Below are 19,356 nucleotides of genomic sequence, written 5' to 3'. Positions count from 1 at the left end.
CATGCAGGGGCAGGCCCAAACCACCTGCACATTTTTCTGCTGGGGTGGGGAGCCCTAGGGAAATGACGTCTGTCAGGCACCTTCTGGGCGCTCACCGAGTCAGCCTCCGCGTGTGTGGGGCTGCAGACCCCAGCCAGGGGCCCTGTGAGCCTTGTGCTCTCCATGCTGTGCTGAGTCTGGGCGGTCAAGCAACCGCTGGAGGCGCCCTGCAGTTGCACTCCCATTGCCTCTAATAGAGCCCTCACTGCTGGAGCGCTTGGCAGTGTGCAACACACCGGCAACTAAGCCCTCCACAAGAACGCCTGGGGACTAGGTGCAAAGGCAAGGCAGGAGTGGAGCTGAGGCCAGGAAGGTGCCAGTAGCATCTCCCAGTCTCGCGCAGCCTGCTCCTTCCAGGACTGGAAGCCTAGCCGCGAGGCAAGTCTGGGCAAGGCTCGCCCAGGGCAGAGCAGCCTCAAAGCAGCAACTCTGCCCGATCGGGCCTCTGAGCAGAGCTGGAGCTCTGCAGTAATGGAGGCGCACTCGGCTCTGGCAAAGCAGAGAATGCAGCCGCACACATCAGGGCTGCCTTCTCTTCTCCCGAAGAGGCTCGCTTCCCAAATGGTGTAAACTAGGCTTCCAGGCGGGGCCCCCTGCGCCTCCTACAGGTCTTGGCTCAGGAGCTGATTCCCTGAGCTGGGGCTGTGGACGGGAGCCCAGACACGCAGTGGCAGGCCCCAACCACCTGCACACGTCTCTGCTGGGGAGGAGAGCACTAGGGAAATGACGTCTGTCAGGCACCTTCTGGGCGCTCACCGAGTAAGCCTCCGCGTGTGTGGGGCTGCAGACCCCAGCCAGGCGCCCTGTGAGCCTTGTGCTCTCCGTGTTGTGCTGAGTCTGGGCGGTCAAGCAATCGCTGGAGGAGCCCTGCAGTTGCCCTCCCATTGGCTCTAATAGAGCCCTCACTGCTGGAGCGCTTGGCAGTGTGCAACCCACCGGCAACTAAGCCCTCCACAAGAACGCCTGGGGACTAGGTGCAAAGGCAAGGCAGGAGTGGAGCTGAGGCCAGGAAGGCGCCAGTAGCATCTCCCAGTCTCGCGCAGCCCGCTCCTTTCTGGACTGGAAGCCTAACGCGAGGCAATTCTGGGCAAGGCTCACCCAGGGCACAGCAGCCTCACGCCAGCAACTCTGAGAGATCGGGCCTTTGAGCAGAGCTGGAGCTCTGCCGTAGTGGAGGCGCACTCGGCTCCGCCCAAGCAGTGATTGCAGGCACACGGGTGTGGGATGCCTCCTCCTCTCCCAAGAAGGCTCGCTTCCCGCATGATGTGCACTAGGTTTGTAGGCGGGGGCGCCCCGCGCCTCCTACAGGTCTAGGCTGAGGAGCTATATCCCTGAGCTGGGGCTGTGGACGGGAGCCCAGACACGCAGGGGCAGGCCCCAACCACCTGCACACATCTCTGCTGGGGAGGAGAGCACTAGGGAAATGACGTCTGTCAGGCACCTTCTGGGTGCTCACCGAGTCAGCCTCCGCGTGTGTGGGGTTGCAGACCCCAGCCAGGGGTCCTGTGAGCCTTGTGCTCTCCGTGCTGTACTGAGTCTGGGCGGTCAAGCAACCGTAAGAATAGACTTCCAGTTGAACTCACTTTGCCTCTAATAGAGCCCTCACTGCTGGAGCGCTTGGCAGTGTGCAACCCACTGGCAACTAAGCCCTCCACAAGAACGCCTGGAGACAAAGTGCAAAGGTAAGGCAGGAGTGGAGGTGAGGCCAGGAAGGCGCCAGTAGCATCTCGCAGTCTCACGCAGCCTGCTCCTTCCTGGACTGGAAGCCTAGACACGAGGCAAGTCTGGGAAAGGCTCGCCCAAGGAAAAGCAGCCTCACGCCAGCAACTCTGCCAGATCGGGCCTCTGAGCGGAGCTGGAGCTCTGCCGTACTGGAGGGGCTCTCGGCTCCGCCCAAGCAGTAATTGCAGCCGCACGCATCTGGGCTGCCTCCTCTTCTCCCAAGGAGGCTCGCTTCCCCCATGCTGTGCACTAAGCTTCCAGGCGGGGGCGCCGCGCGCCTCCTACAGGTCTTGGCTCAGGAGCTGCTTCCCTGAGCTGGGGCTGTGGACGGGAGCCCAGACATGCAGGGGCAGGCCCAAACCACCTGCACATTTCTCTGCTGGGGTTGGGAGCCCTAGGGAAATGACGTCTGTCAGGCACCTTCTGGGCGCTCACCGAGTCAGCCTCCGCGTGTGTGGGGCTGCAGACCCCAGCCAGGGGCCCTGTGAGCCTTGTGCTTTCCGTGCTGTGCTGAGTCTGGGCGGTCAAGCAACCGCACAAGGAAACTTGAAGTTGCCCTACCTTTGCCTCTAATAGAGCCCTCACTGCTGGAGCGCTTGGCAGTGTGCATCCCACCGGCAACTAAGCCTTTCACAAGAACGCCTGGGGACTAGGTGCAAAGGCAAGGCAGGAGTGGAGCTGAGGCCAGGAAGGCGCCAGTAGCATCTCCAAGTCTCGCGCAGCCTGCTCCTTCTTGGAATGGAAGCCTAACCGCAAGGCATGTCTGGGCAAAGCTTGCCCTGGGCAGAGCAGCCTCACGCCAGCAACTCTGCCAGATCGGGCCTCTGAGCAGAGCTGGAGCTCTGCCGTAATGGAGGGGCACTCGGCTCCGCCAAAGCAGTGATTGCAGCTGCACGCAGCTGGGCTGCCTCCCCTTCTCCCGAGGAGGCTCGCTTCCCGTATGCTGTAAACTAGTCTTCCCGGCGGGGGCGCCCCGCGCCTCCTACAGGTCTTAGCTGAAGAGCTGCTTCCCTGAGCTGGGGCTGTGGAAGGGAGTCCAGACACTCAATGGCAGGCCCCAACCACCTGCACACGTCTCTGCTGGGGAGGAGAGCACTAGGGAAATGACGTCTGTCAGGCACTTTCTGGGCGCTCACCGAGTCAGCCTCCGCGTGTGTGGGGCTGTAGACCCCAGACAGGGGCCCTGAGAGCCTTGTGCTCTCCGTGCTGTGCTGAGTCTGGGCGGTCAAGCAACCGCTGGAGGAGCCCTGTAGTTGCCCTCCCATTGCATCTAATAGAGCCCTCACTGCTGGAACGCTTAGCAGTGTGCAACCCACTGGCAACTAAGCCCTCCACAAGAACTCCTGGAGACTAAGTGCAAAGGTAAGGCAGGAGTGGAGCTGAAGCCAGGAAGGCGTCAGTAGCATCTCGCAGTCTCACGCAGCCTGCTCCTTCCTGGACTGGAAGCCTAGTCACGAGGCAAGTCTGGGCAAGGCTCGCCCAGGGCAAAGCAGCCTCAAGCCAGCAACTCTGCCCGATCGGGCCTCTGAGCGGAACTGGAGCTCTGCCGTACTGGAGGCGCTCTCGGCTCTGGCAAAGCAGTGATTACAGCCGCACGCATCTGGGCTGCCTCCTCTTCTCCCAAGGAGGTTCGCTTCCCGCATGCTGTGCACTAGGCTTCCAGGCGACGGCGCCGCGCGCCTCCTTCAGGTCTTGGCTGAGGAGCTGCTTCCCTGAGCTGGGGCTGTGGACGGGAGCCCAGACATGCAGGGGCAGGCCCAAACTACCTGCACATTTCTCTGCTGGGGTGGGGTGCCCTAGGGAAATGACGTCTGTCAGGCACCTGCTGGGCGCTCACCGAGTCAGCATCCGCGTGTGTGGGGCTGCACACCGCAGCCAGGGTCCCTGTGATCCTTGTGCTCTCCGTGCTGTGCTGAGTCTGGGCGGTCAAGCAACCGTAAGTACAGACTTCCAGTTGCCCTCACTTTGCCTCTAATAGAGCCCTCAAGCTGGAGCGCTTGGCAGTGTGCAACCCACCGACACCTAAGCCCTCCACAAGAACGCCTGGGGACTAGGTGCAAAGGCAAGGCAGGAGTGGAGCTGAGGCCAGGAAGGCGGCAGTAGCATCTCCCAGTCTCGCGCAGCCCGCTCCTTTCAGGACTGGAAGCCTAGCCACAACGCAAGTCTGGGCAAGGCTTGCCAAGGGCAGAGCAGCCTCACGCCAGCACTCTGCCAGATCGGGCCTCTGAGCAGAGCTGAAGCTCTGCCGTACTGGAGGCGCACTCGGCTCCGCCCAAGCAGTGATTGCAGCCCCACGCATCTGGGCTGCCTCCTCTTCTCCCAAGGGGGCTCGCTTCCCGCATGCTGTGCACTAGGCTTCCAGGAGGGGGCGCCCCGCGCCTCCTACAGGTCTTGGCTGAGGAGCTGCTTCCCTGAGCTGGGGCTGTGGACGGGAGCCCAGACACGCAGGGGCAGGCCCCAACCACATGCACACGTCTCTGCTGGGGAGGAGAGCACTAGGGAAATGACGTCTGGCAGGCACCTTCTGGGCGCTCACCGAGTCAGCCTCCGCGTGTGTGGGGCTGCAGACCCCAGCCAGGGGCCCTGTGAGCCTTGTGCTCTCCGTGCTGTGCTGAGTCTGGGCGGTCAAGCAACCGCTGGAGGAGCCCTGCAGTTGCCCTCCCATTGCCTCTAATAGAGCCCTCACTGCTGGAGCGCTTGGCAGTGTGCAACCCACCGGCAACTAAGCCCTCCACAGGAACGCCTGGGGACTAGGTGCAAAGGCAAGGCAGGAGTGGAGCTGAGGCCAGGAAGGCGCCAGTAGCATCTCCCAGTCTCACGCAGCCCGCTCCGTTCTGGACTGGAAGCCTAGCCGCGAGGCAAGTCTGGGCAAGGCTCGCCCAGGGCAGAGCAGCCTCACGCCAGCACTCTGCCAGATCGGGCCTCTGAGCAGAGCTGGAGCTCTGCCGAACTGGAGGCGCACTAGGCTCCGCCAAAGCAGTGAATGCAGCCACACACAGCAGGGCTGCCTTCTCTTCTCCCGAGGAGGCTCTCTTCCCAAATGCTGTAAACTAGGCTTAAAGTCGGGGCCCCCTGCGCCTTCCACATGTCTTGGCTCAGGAGCTGCTTCCCTGAGCTGGGGCTGTGGACGGGAGCCCAGACACGCAGGGGCAGGCCCAAACCACCTGCACACGTCTCTGCTGGGGAGGACAGCACTAGGGAAATGACGTCTGTCAGGCACCTTCTGGGCGCTCACCGAGTCAGCCTCCGCGTGTGTGGGGCTGCAGACCCCAGCCAGTGGCCCTGTGAGCCTTGTGCTCTCCGTGCTGTGCTGAGTCTGGGCGGTCAAGCAACCGTAAGAATAGACTTCCAGTTGCCCTCACTTTGCCTCTAATAGAGCCCTCAAGCTGGAGCGCTTGGAAGTGTGCAACCCACCGGCAACTAAGCCCTCCACAAGAACGTCTGGGGACTAGGTGCAAAGGCAAGGCAGGAGTGGAGCTGAGGCCAGGAAGGCGCCAGTAGCATTTCCCAGGCTCGAGCAGCCCGCTCCTTTCTGGACTGGAAGCCGAGCCTCGAGGCAAGTCTGGGCAAGGCTCGCCCAGGGCAGAGCAGCCTCACGCCAGCACTCTGCCAGATCAGGCCTCTGAGCAGAGCTGGAGCTCTGCCGTACTGGAGGCACACTCGGCTCCGCCAAAGCAGTCAATGCAGCCGCACACAGCAGGGCTGCCTTCCCTTCTCCCGAGGAGGCTCGCTTCCCACATGCCGTAAACTAGCCTTCCAGGCGGGGCCCCCTGCGCCTCCCACAGGTCTTGGCTCAGGAGCTGCTTCCCTGAGCTGGGGCTGGGGACGGGAGCCCAGACACGCAGGGGCCGGCCCAAACCAGCTGCACACGTCTCTGCTGGGGAGGAGAGCAATAGGGAAATGACGTCTCTCAGGCACCTTCTGGGCGCTCACCGAGTCAGCCTCCGCGTGTGTGGGGCTGCAGACCCCAGCCAGTGGCCCTGTGAGCCTTGTGCTCTCCGTGCTGTGCTGATTCTGGGCGGTCAAGCAACCGTAAGAATAGACTTCCAGTTGCCCTCACTTTGCCTCTAATAGAGCCCTCAAGCTGGAGCGCTTGGCAGTGTGCAACCCACCGGCAACTAAGCCCTCCACAAGAACGCCTGGGGACTTGGTGCAAAGGCAAGGCAGGAGTGGAGCTGAGGCCAGGAAGGCGCCAGTAGCATCTCCCAGTCTCGCGCAGCCTGCTCCTTTCTGGACTGGAAGCCTAACACGAGGCAAGTCTGGGCAAGACTCGCCCAGGGCACAGCAGCCTCACGCCAGCAACTATGAGAGATCGGGCCTTTGAGCAGAGCTGGAGCTCTGCCGTACTGGAGGGGCACTCGGCTCCGCCAAAGTACTGATTGCAACCGCACGCAGCTGGGCTGCCTTCTCTTGTACTGAGGAGGCTCGCTTCTGGCATGCTGTAAACTAGGCTTCCCGGCGTGGGCGCCCCGCACCTCCTACAGGTCTTGGCTGAGGAGCTGCTTCCCTGAGCTGGGGCTGTGGAAAGGAGTCCGGACACTCAAGGGCAGGCCCCAACCACCTGCACACGTCTCTGCTGGGGAGTAGAGCACTAGAGAAATGACGTCTGTCAGGCACCTTCTGGGCGCTCCCGGAGTTCCCCTCCGGTGTGTGGGGCTGCAGACCCCAGCCAGGGGCCCTGTGAGCATTGTACTTTCCGTGCTGTGCTGAGTCTGGGCGGTCAAGCAAACGCAAGAGGCGACTAGCAGTAGCCCTCCCATTGCCTCGAATAGAGCCCTCACGGCTGGAGCGCTTGGCAGTGTGCAACCCACCGGCAACTAAGCCTTTCACAAGAAAGCCTGTGGACTAGGTGCTAAGGCAAGGCAGGAGTGGAGCTGAGGCCAGGAAGGCGCCAGTAGCATCTCCCTGTCTCGCCCAGCCTGCTCCTTCCTGGACTGGAAGCCTAGCCGCTAGGCAAGTCTGGGCAAAGCTCGCCCTGGGCAGAGCAGCCTCATGCCAGCAACTCTGCCATATCGGGCCTCTGAGCAGAGCTGAAGCTCTGCCGTACTGGAGGGGCACTCGGTTCCGCCAAAGCAGTGATTGCAGCCGCACGCAGCTTGGCTGGCTCCTCTACTCCCGAGGAGCCTCGCTTCCCGCATGCTGTAAACTAGGCTTCCAGGCGGGGCCCCCTGCACCTCCCACATGTCTTGGCTCAGGAGCTGCTTCCCTGAGCTGGGGCTGTGGACGGGAGCCCAGACACACAGGGGTAGGCCCCAACCACCTGCACACGTCTCTGCTGGGGAGGAGAGCACTAGGGAAATGACGTCTGTCAGGCACTTTCTAGGCGCTCACCGAGTAAGGCTCCGCGTGTGTGGGGCTGTAGACCCCAGCCAGGGGCCCTGAGAGCCTTGTGCTCTCCGTGCTGTGCTCAGTCTGGGCGGTCAAGCAACCGCTAGAGGAGCCCTGTAGTTGCCCTCCCAATGCATCTAATAGAGCCCTCACTGCTGGAGCGCTTAGCAGTGTGCAACCCACTGGCAACTAAGCCCTCCACAAGAACGCCTGGAGACTAAGTGCAAAGGTAAGGCAGGAGTGGAGGTGAGGCCAGGAAGGCGCCAGTAGCATCTCGCAGTCTCACGCAGCCTGCTCCTTCCTGGACTGGAAGCCAAGACACGAGGCAAGTCTGGGAAAGGCTCTCCCAAGGAAAAGCAGCCTCACGCCAGCAACTCTGCCAGATCGGGCCTCTGAGCGGAGCTGGAGCTCTGCCGTACTGGAGGGGCTCTCGGCTCCGCCCAAGCAGTAATTGCAGCCGCAGGCATCTGGGCTGCCTCCTCTTCTCCCAAGGAGGCTCGCTTCCCCCATGTTGTGCACTAAGCTTCCAGGCGGGGGCGCCGCGCGCCTCCTACATGTTTTGGCTCAGGAGCTGCTTCCCTGAGCTGGGGCTGTGGACGGGAGCCCAGACATGCAGGGGCACGCCCAAACCACCTGCACATTTCTCTGCTGGGGTGGGGAGCCCTAGGGAAATGACGTCTGTCAGGCACCTTCTGGACGGTCACTGAGTCAGCCTCCGCGTGTGTGGGGCTGCAGACCCCAGCCAGGGGCCCTGTGAGTCTTGTGCTCTCCATGCTGTGCTGAGTCTGGGCGGTCAAGCAACCGCTGGAGGAGCCCTGCAGTTGCACTCCCATTGCCTCTAATAGAGCCTTCACTGCTGGAGCGCTTGACAGTGTCCAAACCACCGGCAACTAAGCCCTCCACAAGAACGCCTGGGGACTAGGTGCAAAGGCAAGGCAGGAGTGGAGCTGAGGCCAGGAAGGCGCCAGTAGCATCTCCCAGTCTCGCGCAGCCTGCTCCTTCCTGGACTGGAAGCCTAGCCGCGAAGCAAGTCTGGGCAAGGTTCGCCCAGGGCAGAGCAGCCTTACTCCAGCAACTCTGCCAGATCGGGCCTCTGAGCAGAGCTGGAGCTCTGCCATACTGGAGGCGCACTCGGCTCCGCCAAAGCAGTAAATGCAGCCGCACACAGTAGGGCTGCCTTCTCTTCTCCCGAGGAGGCTCGCTTCCCCCATGCTGTAAACTAGGCTTCCAGGCGGGGGCCCCTGCGCCTCCCACAGGTCTTGGCTCAGGAGCTGCTTCCCTGAGCTGGGGCTGTGGACGGGAGCCCAGACACGCAGGGGCAGGCCAAACCACCTGCACACGTTTCTGCTGGGGAGGAGAGCACTAGGGAAATGACGTCTGTCAGGCACCTTCTGGGCGCTCACCGAGTCAGCCTCCGCGTGTGTGGGGCTGCAGACCCCAGCCAGGGGCCCTGTGAGCCTTGTGCTTTCCGTGCTGTGCTGAGTCTGGGCGGTCAAGCAACCGCACAAGGAAACTTGAAATTGCCCTCCCATTTCCTCTAATAGAGCCCTCACTGCTGAAGCGCTTGGCAGTGTGCATCCCACCGGCAACTAAGCCTTTCACAAGAACGCCTGGGGACTAGTTGCAAAGGCAAGGCAGGAGTGGAGCTGAGGCCAGGAAGGCGCCAGTAGCATCTCCCAGTCTCGCGCAGCCTGCTCCTTCTTGGAATGGAAGCTTAACCGCAAGGCATGTCTGGGCAAAGCTTGCCCTGGGCAGAGCAGCCTCACGCCAGCAACTCTGCCAGATCGGGCCTCTGAGCAGAGGTGGAGCTCTGCCGTAATGGAGGGGCACTCGGCTCCGCCAAAGCAGTGATTGCAGCTGCACGCAGCTGGGCTGCCTCCCCTTCTCCCAAGGAGGCTCGCTTCCCGCATGCTGTAAACTAGGCTTCCCGGCGGGGGCGCCCCGCGCCTCCTACAGGTCTTAGCTGAAGAGCTGCTTCCCTGATCTGGGGCTGTGGAAGGGAGTCCAGACACTCAATGGCAGGCCCCAACCACCTGCACACGTCTCTACTGGGGAGGAGAGCACTAGGGAAATGACGTCTGTCAGGCACTTTCTGGGCGCTCACCTAGTCAGCCTCCGCGTGTGTGGGGCTGTAGACCTCAGCCAGGGGCCCTGAGAGCCTTGTGCTCTCCGTGCTGTGCTGAGTCTGGGCGGTCAAGCAACCGCTGGAGGAGCCCTGTATTTGCCCTCCCATTGCATCTAATAGAGCCCTCACTGCTGGAACGCTTAGCAGTGTGCAACCCACTGGCAACTAAGCCCTCCACAAGAACGCCTGGAGACTAAGTGCAAAGGTAAGGCAGGAGTGGAGCTGAGGCCAGGAAGGCGCCAGTAGCATCTCGCAGTCTCACGCAGCCTGCTCCTTCCTGGACTGGAAGCCTAGTCACGAGGCAAGTCTGGGCAAGGCTCGCCCAGGGCAAAGCAGCCTCACGCCAGCAACTCTGCCAGATCGGGCCTCTGAGCGGAACTGGAGCTCTGCCGTACTGGAGGCGCTCTCGGCTCCGCCCAAGCAGTGATTGCAGCCGCACGCATCTGGGCTGCCTCCTCTTCTCCCAAGGAGGGTCGCTTCCCGCATGCTGTAAACTAGGCTTCCAGGCGGGGGCGCCGCGCGCCTCCTTCAGGTCTTGGCTGAGGAGCTGCTTCCCTGAGCTGGGGCTGTGGACGGGAGCCCAGACATGCAGGGGCAGGCCCAAACCACCTGCACATTTCTCTGCTGGGGTGGGGAGCCCTAGGGAAATGACGTCTGTCAGGCACCTTCTGGGCGCTCACCAAGTCAGCCTCCGCGTGTGTGGGGCTGCACACCCCAGCCAGGGGCCCTGTGAGCCTTGTGCTCTCCGTGCTGTGCTGAGTCTGGGCGGTCAAGCAACCGCTGGAGGAGCCCTGCAGTTGCCCTCCCATTGCCTCTAATAGAGCCCTCACTGCTGGAGCGCTTGGCAGTGTGCAACCCACCGGCAACTAAGCCCTCCACAAGAACGCCTGGGGAGTAGATGCAAAGGCAAGGCAGGAGTGGAGCTGAGGCCAGAAAGGCGCCAGGAGCATCTCCCAGTCTCGCGCAGCCTACTACTTCCTGGACTGGAAGCCTAGCCGAGAGGCAAGTCTGGGCAAGGCTCACCCAGGGCACAGCAGCCTCACGCCAGCAACTCTGCCAGATCGGGCCTCTGAGAAGAGCTGGAGCTCTGCCGTACTGGAGGCGTACTCGGCTCCGCCAAAGCAGTGAATGCAGCCACACACAGCAGGGCTGCCTTCTCTTCTCCCGAGGAGGCTCGCTTCCCGCATGCTGTATACTAGGCTTCCAGGCGGGGCCACCTGCGCCTCCCACATATCTTGGCTCAGGAGCTGCTTCCCTGAGCTGGGGCTGTGGACGGGAGTCCAGACACGCAGGGGCAGGCCCAAACCACCTGTACACGTCTCTGCTGGGCAGGAGAGCACTAGGGAAATGACGTCTGTCAGGCACTTTCTGGGTGCTCACCGAGTCAGCCTCCGCGTGTGTGGGGCTGTAGACCCCAGCCAGGGGCCCTGAGAGCCTTGTGCTCTCCGTGCTGTGCTGAGTCTGGGCGGTCAAGCAACCGCTGGAGGAGCCCTGTATTTGCCCTCCCATTGCATCTAATAGTGCCCTCACTGCTGGAACGCTTAGCAGTGTGCAACCCACTGGCAACTAAGCCCTCCACAAGAACGCCTGGAGACTAAGTGCGAAGGTAAGGCAGGAGTGGAGCTGAGGCCAGGAAGGCGCCAGTAGCATCTCGCAGTCTCACGCAGCCTGCTCCTTCCTGGACTGGAAGCCTAGTCACGAGGCAAGTCTGGGCAAGGCTCGCCCAGGGCAAAGCAGCCTCACGCCAGTAACTCGGCCCGATCGGGCCTCTGATCGGAACTGGAGCTCTGCCGTACTGGAGGCGCTCTCGGCTCCGCCCAAGCAGTGATTGCAGCCGCACCCATCTGGGCTGCGTCCTCTTCTCCCAAGGAGGGTCGCTTCCCGCATGCTGTGCACTAGGCTTCCAGGCGAGGGCGCCGCGCGCCTCCTTCAGGTCTTGGCTGAGGAGCTGCTTCCCTGAGCTGGGGCTGTGGACGGGAGCCCAGACATGCAGGGGCAGGCCCATACCACCTGCACATTTCTCTGCTGGGCTGGGGAGCCCTAGGGAAATGACGTCTGTCAGACAACTTCTGGGCGCTCACCGAGTCAGCCTCCGCGTGTGTGGGGCTGCAGACCCCAGCCAGGGGCCCTGTGAGCCTTGTGCTTTCCGTGCTGTGCTGAGTCAAGCAAACGCAAGAGGCGACTTGCAGTAGCCCTCCCATTGCCTCTAATAGAGCCCTCACGGCTGGAGCGCTTGGCAGTGTGCAACCCACCGGCAACTAAGCCTTTCACAAGAAAGCCTGGGGACTAGGTGCTAAGGCAAGGCAGGAGTGGAGCTGAGGCCAGGAAGGCGCCAGTAGCATCTCCCTGTCTCGTCCAGCCTGCTCCTTCCTGGACTGGAAGCCTAGCCGCGAGGCAAGTCTGGGCAAAGCTCGCCCTGGGCAGAGCAGCCTCACGCCAGCAACTCTGCCAGATCGGGCCTCTGAGCAGAGCTGGAGCTCTGCCGTACTGGAGGGGCAATCGGTTCCGCCAAAGCAGTGATTGCAGCCGCACGCAGCTTGGCTGGCTCCTCTTCTCCCGAGGAGACTCGTTTCCCGCATGCTGTAAACTAGGCTTCCAGGCGGGACCCCTGCAACTCCCACATGTCTTGGCTCAGGAGCTGCTTCCCTGAGCTGGGGCTGTGGACGGGAGCCCAGACACACAGGGGCAGGCCCCAACCACCTGCACACGTCTCTGCTGGGGAGGAGAGCACTAGGGAAATGACGTCTGTCAGGCACTTTCTAGGCGCTCGCCGAGTCAGCCTCCGCGTGTGTGGGGCTGTAGACCCCAGCCAGGGGCCCTGAGAGCCTTGTGCTCTCCGTGCTGTGCTCAGTCTGGGCGGTCAAGCAACCGCTGGAGGAGCCCTGTAGTTGCCCTCCCTCTGCATCTAATAGAGCCCTCAAGCTGGAGCGTTTAGCAGTGTGCAACCCACTGGCAACTAAGCCCTCCACAAGAACGCCTGGAGACTAAGTGCAAAGGTAAGGCAGGAGTGGAGGTGAGGCCAGGAAGGCGCCAGTAGCATCTCGCAGTCTCACGCAGCCTGCTCCTTCCTGGACTGGAAGCCACGACACGAGGCAAGTCTGGGAAAGGCTCGCCCAAGGAAAAGCAGCCTCACGCCAGCAACTCTGCCAGATCGGGCCTCTGAGCGGAGCTGGAGCTCTGCCGTACTGGAGGGGCACTCGGCTCCGCCAAAGCAGTGATTGCAGCTGCACGCAGCTGGGCTGCCTCCCCTTCTCCCAAGGAGGCTCGATTCCCGCATGCTGTAAACTAGGCTTCCCGGCGGGGGCGCCCCGCGCCTCCTACAGATCTTAGCTGAGGAGCTGCTTCCCTGAGCTGGGGCTGTGGAAGGGAGTCCAGACACTCAATGGCAGGCCCCAACCACCTGCACACGTCTCTGCTGGGGAGGAGAGCACTAGGGAAATGACGTCTGTCAGGCACTTTCTGGGTGCTCACCGAGTCAGCCTCCGCGTGTGTGGGGCTGTAGACCCCAGCCAGGGGCCCTGAGAGCCTTGTGCTCTCCGTGCTGTGCTGAGTCTGGGCGGTCAAGCAACCGCTGGAGGAGCCCTGTATTTGCCCTCCCATTGCATCTAATAGTGCCCTCACTGCTGGAACATTAGCAGTGTGCAACCCACTGGCAACTAAGCCCTCCACAAGAACGCCTGGAGACTAAGTGCGAAGGTAAGGCAGGAGTGGAGCTGAGGCCAGGAAGGCGCCAGTAGCATCTCGCAGTCTCACGCAGCCTGCTCCTTCCTGGACTGGAAGCCTAGTCACGAGGCAAGTCTGGGCAAGGCTCGCCCAGGGCAAAGCAGCCTCACGCCAGTAACTCTGCCCGATCGGGCCTCTGAGCGGAACTGGAGCTCTGCCGTACTGGAGGCGCTCTCGGCTCCGCCCAAGCAGTGATTGCAGCCGCACCCATCTGGGCTGCCTCCTCTTCTCCCAAGGAGGGTCGCTTCCCGCATGCTGTAAACTAGGCTTCCAGGCGAGGGCGCCGCGCGCCTCCTTCAAGTCTTGGCTGAGGAGCTGCTTCCCTGAGCTGGGGCTGTGGACGGGAGCCCAGACATGCAGGGGCAGGCCCAAACCACCTGCACATTTCTCTGCTGGGTTGGGGAGCCCTAGGGAAATGACGTCTGTCAGGCAACTTCTGGGCGCTCACCGAGTCAGCCTCCGCGTGTGTGGGGCTGCAGACCCCAGCCAGGGGCCCTGTGAGCCTTGTGCTTTCCGTGCTGTGCTGAGTCTGGGCGGTCAAGCAACCGCACAAGGAAACTTGAAGTTGCCCTCCCTTTGCCTCTAATAGAGCCCTCACTGCTGGAGCGCTTGGCAGTGTGCATCCCATCGGCAACTAAGCCTTTCACAAGAACGCCTGGGGACTAGGTGCAAAGGCAAGGCAGGAGTGGAGCTGAGGCCAGGAAGGCGCCAGTAGCATCTCCCAGTCTCGCGCAGCCTGCTCTTTCCTGGACTGGAAGCCTAACCGCAAGGCAAGTCTGGGCAAAGCTTGCCCTGGGCAGAGCAGCCTCACGCCAGCAACTCTGCCAGATCGGGCCTCTGAGCAGAGCTGGAGCTCTGCCGTAATGGAGGGGCACTAGGCTCCGCCAAAGCAGTGATTGCAGCTGCACGCAGCTGGGCTACCTCCCCTTCTCCCAAGGAGGCTCGCTTCCCGCATGCTGTAAACTAGGCTTCCCGGCGGGGGCGCCCCGCGCCTCCTACAGGTCTTAGCAGAGGAGCTGCTTCCCTGAGCTGGGGCTGTGGAAGGGAGTCCAGACACTCAATGGCAGGCCCCAACCACCTGCACACGTCTCTGCTGGGGCGGAGAGCACTAGGGAAATGACGTCTGTCAGGCACCTTCTGGGCGCTCACCGAGTCAGCTTCCGCGTGTGTGGGGCTACAGACCCCAGCCAGGGGCCCTGTGAGCCTTGTGCTCTCCGTGCTGTGCTGAGTCTGGGCGGTCAAGCAACCGCTGGAGGAGCCCTGCAGTTGCCCTCCCATTGCCTCTAATAGAGCCCTCACTGCTGGAGCGCTTGGCAGTGTGCAACCCACCGGCAACTAAGCCCTCCACAAGAACGCCTGGGGACTAGGTGCAAAGGCAAGGCAGGAGTGGAGCTGAGGCCAGGAAGGCGCCAGGAGCATCTCCCAGTCTCGCGCAGCCTGCTCCTTCCTGGACTGGAAGCTTAGCCGCGAGGCAAGTCTGGGCAAGGCTCGCCCAGGGCAGAGCAGCCTCACTCCGCAACTCTGCCAGATCGGGCCTCTGAGCAGAGCTGGAGCTCTGCCGTACTGGAGGCGCACTCGGCTCCGCCAAAACAGTGAATGTACCGCACCCAGCAGGGCTGCCTTCTCTTCTCCCGAGGAGGCTCGCTTCCCGCATGCTGTAAACTAGGCTTCCAGGCGGGGCCACCTGTGCCTCCCACATGTCTTGGCTCAGGAGCTGCTTCCCTGAGCTGGGGCTGTGGACGGGAGTCCAGACACGCAGGGGCAGGCCCAAACCACCTGCACACGTCTCTGCTGGGGCGGAGAGCAGTAGGGAAATGACGTCTGTCAGGCACCTTCTGGGCGCTCACCGAGGCAGGCTCCGCGTGTGTGGGGCTACAGACCCCAGCCAGGGTCCCTGTGAGCCTTGTGCTCTCCGTGCTGTGCTGAGTCTGGGCGGTCAAGCAACCGCTGGAGGAGCCCTGCAGTTGCCCTCCCATTGCCTCTAATAGAGCCATCATTGCTGGAGCGCTTGGCAGTGTGCAACCCACCGGCAACTAAGCCCTCCACAAGAACGCCTGGGGACTAGGTGCAAAGGCAAGGCAGGAGTGGAGCTGAGGCCAGGAAGGCGCCAGTAGCATCTCCCAGTCTCGCGCAGCCCGCTCCTTTCTGGACTGGAAGCCTAACGCGTGGCAAGTCTGGGCAAGGCTCGCCAAGGGCACAGCAGCCTCACGCCAGCAACTATGAGAGATCGGGCCTTTGAGCAGAGCTGGAGCTCTGCCGTACTGGAGGGGCACTCGGCTCCGCCAAAGTACTGATTGCAGCTGCACGCAGCTGTGCTGCCTTCTCTTGTACTGAGGAGGCTCGCTTCCGGCATGCTGTAAACTAGGCTTCCCGACGGGGGCGCCCCGCGCCTCCTACAGGTCTTAGCTGAGGAGCTGCTTCCGTGAGCTGGGGCTGTGGAAGGGAGTCAGGACACTCAAGGGCAGGCCCCAACCACCTGCACACGTCTCTTCTGGGGAGTAGAGCACTAGAGAAATGACGTTTGTCAGGCAGCTTCTGGGCGCTCCCGGAGTTCCCCTCCGGTGTGTGGGGCTGCAGACCCCAGACAGGGGCCCTGTGAGCCTTGCACTTTCCGAGCTGTGCTGAGTCTGGGCGGTCAAGCAAACGCAAGAGGCGACTTGCAGTAGCCCTCCCTTTGCCTCTAATAGAGCCCTCACGGCTGGAGCGCTTTGCAGTGCGCAACCCACCGGCAACTAAGCCTTTCACAAGAACGCCTGGGGACTAGGTGCAAAGGCAAGGCAGGAGTGGAGCTGAGTCCAGGAAGGCGCCAGTAGCATCTCGCAGTCTCACGCAGCCTGCTCCTTCCTGGACTGGAAGCCTAGACACGAGGCAAGTTTGGGAAAGGCTCGCCCAAGGAAAAGCAGCCTCACGCCAGCAACTCTGCCAGATCGGGCCTCTGAGCGGAGCTGGAGCTCGGCCGTACTGGAGGGGCTCTCGGCTCCGCCCAAGCAGTGATTGCAGCCGCACGCATCTGGGCTGCCTCCTCTTCTCCCAAGGAGGGTCGCTTCCCGCATGCTGTGCACTAGGATTCCAGGCGGGGGCGCCGCGCGCCTCCTTCAGGTCTTGGCTGAGGAGCTGCCTCCCTGAGCTGGGGCTGTGGACGGGAGCCCAGACATGCAGGGGCAGGCCCAAACCACCTGCATATTTCTCTGCTGGGGTGAGGAGCCCTAGGGAAATGACGTCCGTCAGGCACCTTCTGGGCGCTCACCGAGTCAGCCTCCGCGTGTGTGGGGCTGCAGACCCCAGCCAGGGGCCCTGTGAGCCTTGTGCTCTCCATGCTGTGCTGAGTCTGGGCGGACAAGCAACCGCTGGAGGAGCCCTGCAGTTGCACTCCCATTGCCTCTAATAGAGCCTTCACTGCTGGAGCGCTTGGCAGTGTGCAACCCTCCGGCAACTAAGCCCTCCAAAAGAACGCCTGGGGACTAGGTGCAAAGGCAAGGCGGGAGTGGAGCTGAGGCCTGGAAGGTGCCAGTAGCATCTCCCAGTCTCGCGCAGCCTGCTCCTTCCTGGACTGGAAGCCTAGCCGCGAGGCAAGTCTGGGCAAGGCTCGCCCAGGTCAGTACAGCCTCACGCCAGCAACTCTGCCCGATCGGGCCTCTGAGCAGAGCTGGATCTCTGCCGTACTGGAGGCGAACTCGGCTCCGCCAAAGCAGTGAATGCAGCCACACACAGCATGGCTGCCTTCTCTTCTCCTGAGGAGGCTCGCTTCCCGCATGCTGTAAACTAGGCTTCTAGGCGGGACCCCCTGCGCCTACCACAGGTCTTGTCTCAGGAGCTGCTTCCCTGAGCTGGGGCTGTGGACGGGAGCCCAGACACGCAGGGGTAGGCCGCAACCACCTGCCCACGTCTATGCTGGGGAGGAGAGCACTAGGGAAATGACGTCTGTCATTCACCTTCTGGGCACTCACCGAGTCAGCCTCCGCGTGTGTGGAGCTGCAGACCCCAGCCAGGGACCCTGTGAGCCTTGTGCTCTCCGTGCTGTGCTGAGTCTGGGGTGTCAAGCAGGGGTAAGAATAGACTTCCAGTTGCCCTCACTTTGCCTCCTATAGAGCCCTCAAGCTGGAGCTCTTGGAAGTGTGCAACCCACCGGCAACTAAGCCCTCCACAAGAACGCCTGGGGACTAGGTGCAAAGGCAAGGCAGGAGTGGAGCTGAGGCCAGGAAGGCGCCAGTAGCATCTCCCAGTCTCGCGCAGCCCGCTCCTTCCTGGACTGGAAGTCTAACCACGAGGCAAGTCTGGGCAAGGCTCGCCCAGGGCAGAGCAGCCTCACGGCAGCAACTCTGCCAGATTGGGACTCAGAGCAGCGCTGGAGCTCTGCCGTACTGGAGGCGCACTCGGCTCCGCCAAAGCAGTGTATGCAGCCGCACACAGCAGGGTTGCTTTCTCTTCTCCCGAGGAGGCTAGCTTCCCGCAAGCTGTAAACTAGGCTTCCAGGCGGGGCCCCCTGCGCCTACCACAGGTCTTGGCTTAGGAGCTGCTTCCCTGAGCTGGGGCTGTGGACGGAAGCGCAGACACGAAGGGGCAGGCCCCAAACACCCGCACACGTCTCTGCTGGGGAGAAAAGCACTAGGGAAATGACGTCTGTCAGGCACTTTCTGGGCGCTCACCGAGTCAGTCTCCGCGTGTGTGGGGCTGTAGACCCCAGCCAGGGACCCTGTGAGCCTTGTGCTCTCCGTGCTGTGCTGAGTCTGGGCGGTCAAAAACCGCTGGAGGAGCCCTGCAGTTGCCCTCCCATTGCGTCTAATAGAGCCCTCACTGCTGGAGCGCTTGGCAGTGTGCAACCCACCGGCAACTCAGCCCTCCACAAGAACGCCTGGGGACTAAGTGCAAAGGCAAGGCAGGAGTGGAGCTGAGGCCAGGAAGGCGCCAGTAGCATCTCCCAGTCTAGCGCAGCCGGCTCCTTTCTGGACTGGAAGCCTAACGTGAGGCAAGTTTGGGCAAGGCTCGCCCAGGGCAGAGCAGCCTCACGCCAGCAACTCTGCCAGATCGGGCCTCTGAGCAGAGCTGGAGCTCTGCCGTACTGGAGGGGCACTAGGCTCCACCAAAGCAGTGATTGCAGCCGCACGCAGCTGGGCTGCCTCCCCTTCTCCCAAGGAGGCTCGCTTCCCGCATGCTGTAAACTAGGCTTCCAGGCGGGGCCCCCTGCACCTCTCACAGGTCTTGGCTCAGGAGCTGCTTCCCTGAGCTGGGGCTGAGGACGGGAGCCCAGACATGCAGGGGCAGGCCCAAACAACCTGCACACGTCTCTGCTGGGGAGGAGAAATCTAGGGAAATGACGTCTGTCAGGCACCTTCTGGGCGCTCCCGGAGTTCACCTCCAGTGTGTAGGGCTGCAGAACCCAGCCAGGGGCCCTGTGAGCCTTGTACTTTCCGTGCTGTGCTGAGTCTGGGCGGTCAAGCAAACCCAAGAGGTGACTTGCAGTAGCCCTCCCTTTGCCTCTAATAGAGCCCTCACGGCTGGAGCGCATGGCAGTGTGCAACCCACCGGCAACTAAGCCTTTCACAAGAACGCCTGGGGACTAGTTGCAAAGCAAGGCAGGAGTGGAGCTGAGGCCAGGAAGGCGCCAGTAGCATCTCCTAGTCTCGCGCAGCCTGCTCCTTCCTGGACTGGAAGCCTAGCCGCGAGGCAAGTGTGGGCAAAGCTCGCAATGGGCAGAGCAGCCTCACGCCAGCAACTCTGCCAGATCGGGCCTCTGAGCAGAGCTCGAGATCTACCGTACAGGAGGGGTACTCGGCTTCGCCAAAGCAGTGAATCTAGCCGCACACAGCAAGGCTGCCTTCTCTTCTCCTGAGGAGGCTCGCTTCTCGCATGCTGTAAACTACGCTTCCAGGCGGGGACCCCTGCGCCTACCACAGGTCTTGGCTGAGGAGCTGCTTCCCTGAGCTGGGGCTGTGGACGGGAGCCCAGACACGCAGGGGCAGGCCCCAGCCACCTGCACACGTCTCTGCTGGGGAGGAGAGCACTAGATAAATGACGTCTGTCAGGAACCTTCTGGGCGCTCACCGAGTCAGCCTCCGCGTGTGTTGGACTGCAGACCCCAGCCAGGGGCCCTGTGAGCCTTGTGCTCTCCGTTCTGTGCTGAGTCTGGGCGGTCAAGCAACCGCTGGAGGAGCCCTGCAGTTGCCCTCCCATTGCCTCTAATAGAGCCCTCACTGCTGGAGCGCTTGGCAGTTTGCAACCCACTGGCAACTAACCCCTCCACAAGAACGCCTGGGGACTAGGTGCAAATGCAAGGCAGGAGTGGAGCTGAGGCCAGGAAGGCGCCAGTAGCATCTCCCAGTCTCGCGGAGCCTGCTCCTTTCTGGACTGGAAGCCTAACGCGACGCAAGTCTGGGCAAGGCTCGCCCAGGGCACAGCAGCCTCACGCCAGCAACTCTGAG

The sequence above is a fragment of the Capricornis sumatraensis genome, chromosome 22 (assembly GCF_032405125.1).
Source record: "Capricornis sumatraensis isolate serow.1 chromosome 22, serow.2, whole genome shotgun sequence".
Taxonomy (NCBI): Eukaryota; Metazoa; Chordata; class Mammalia; order Artiodactyla; family Bovidae; genus Capricornis; species Capricornis sumatraensis.
The sequence above is the reverse complement of the archived record's forward strand: the minus strand, read 5'-3'. Positions refer to the sequence as shown.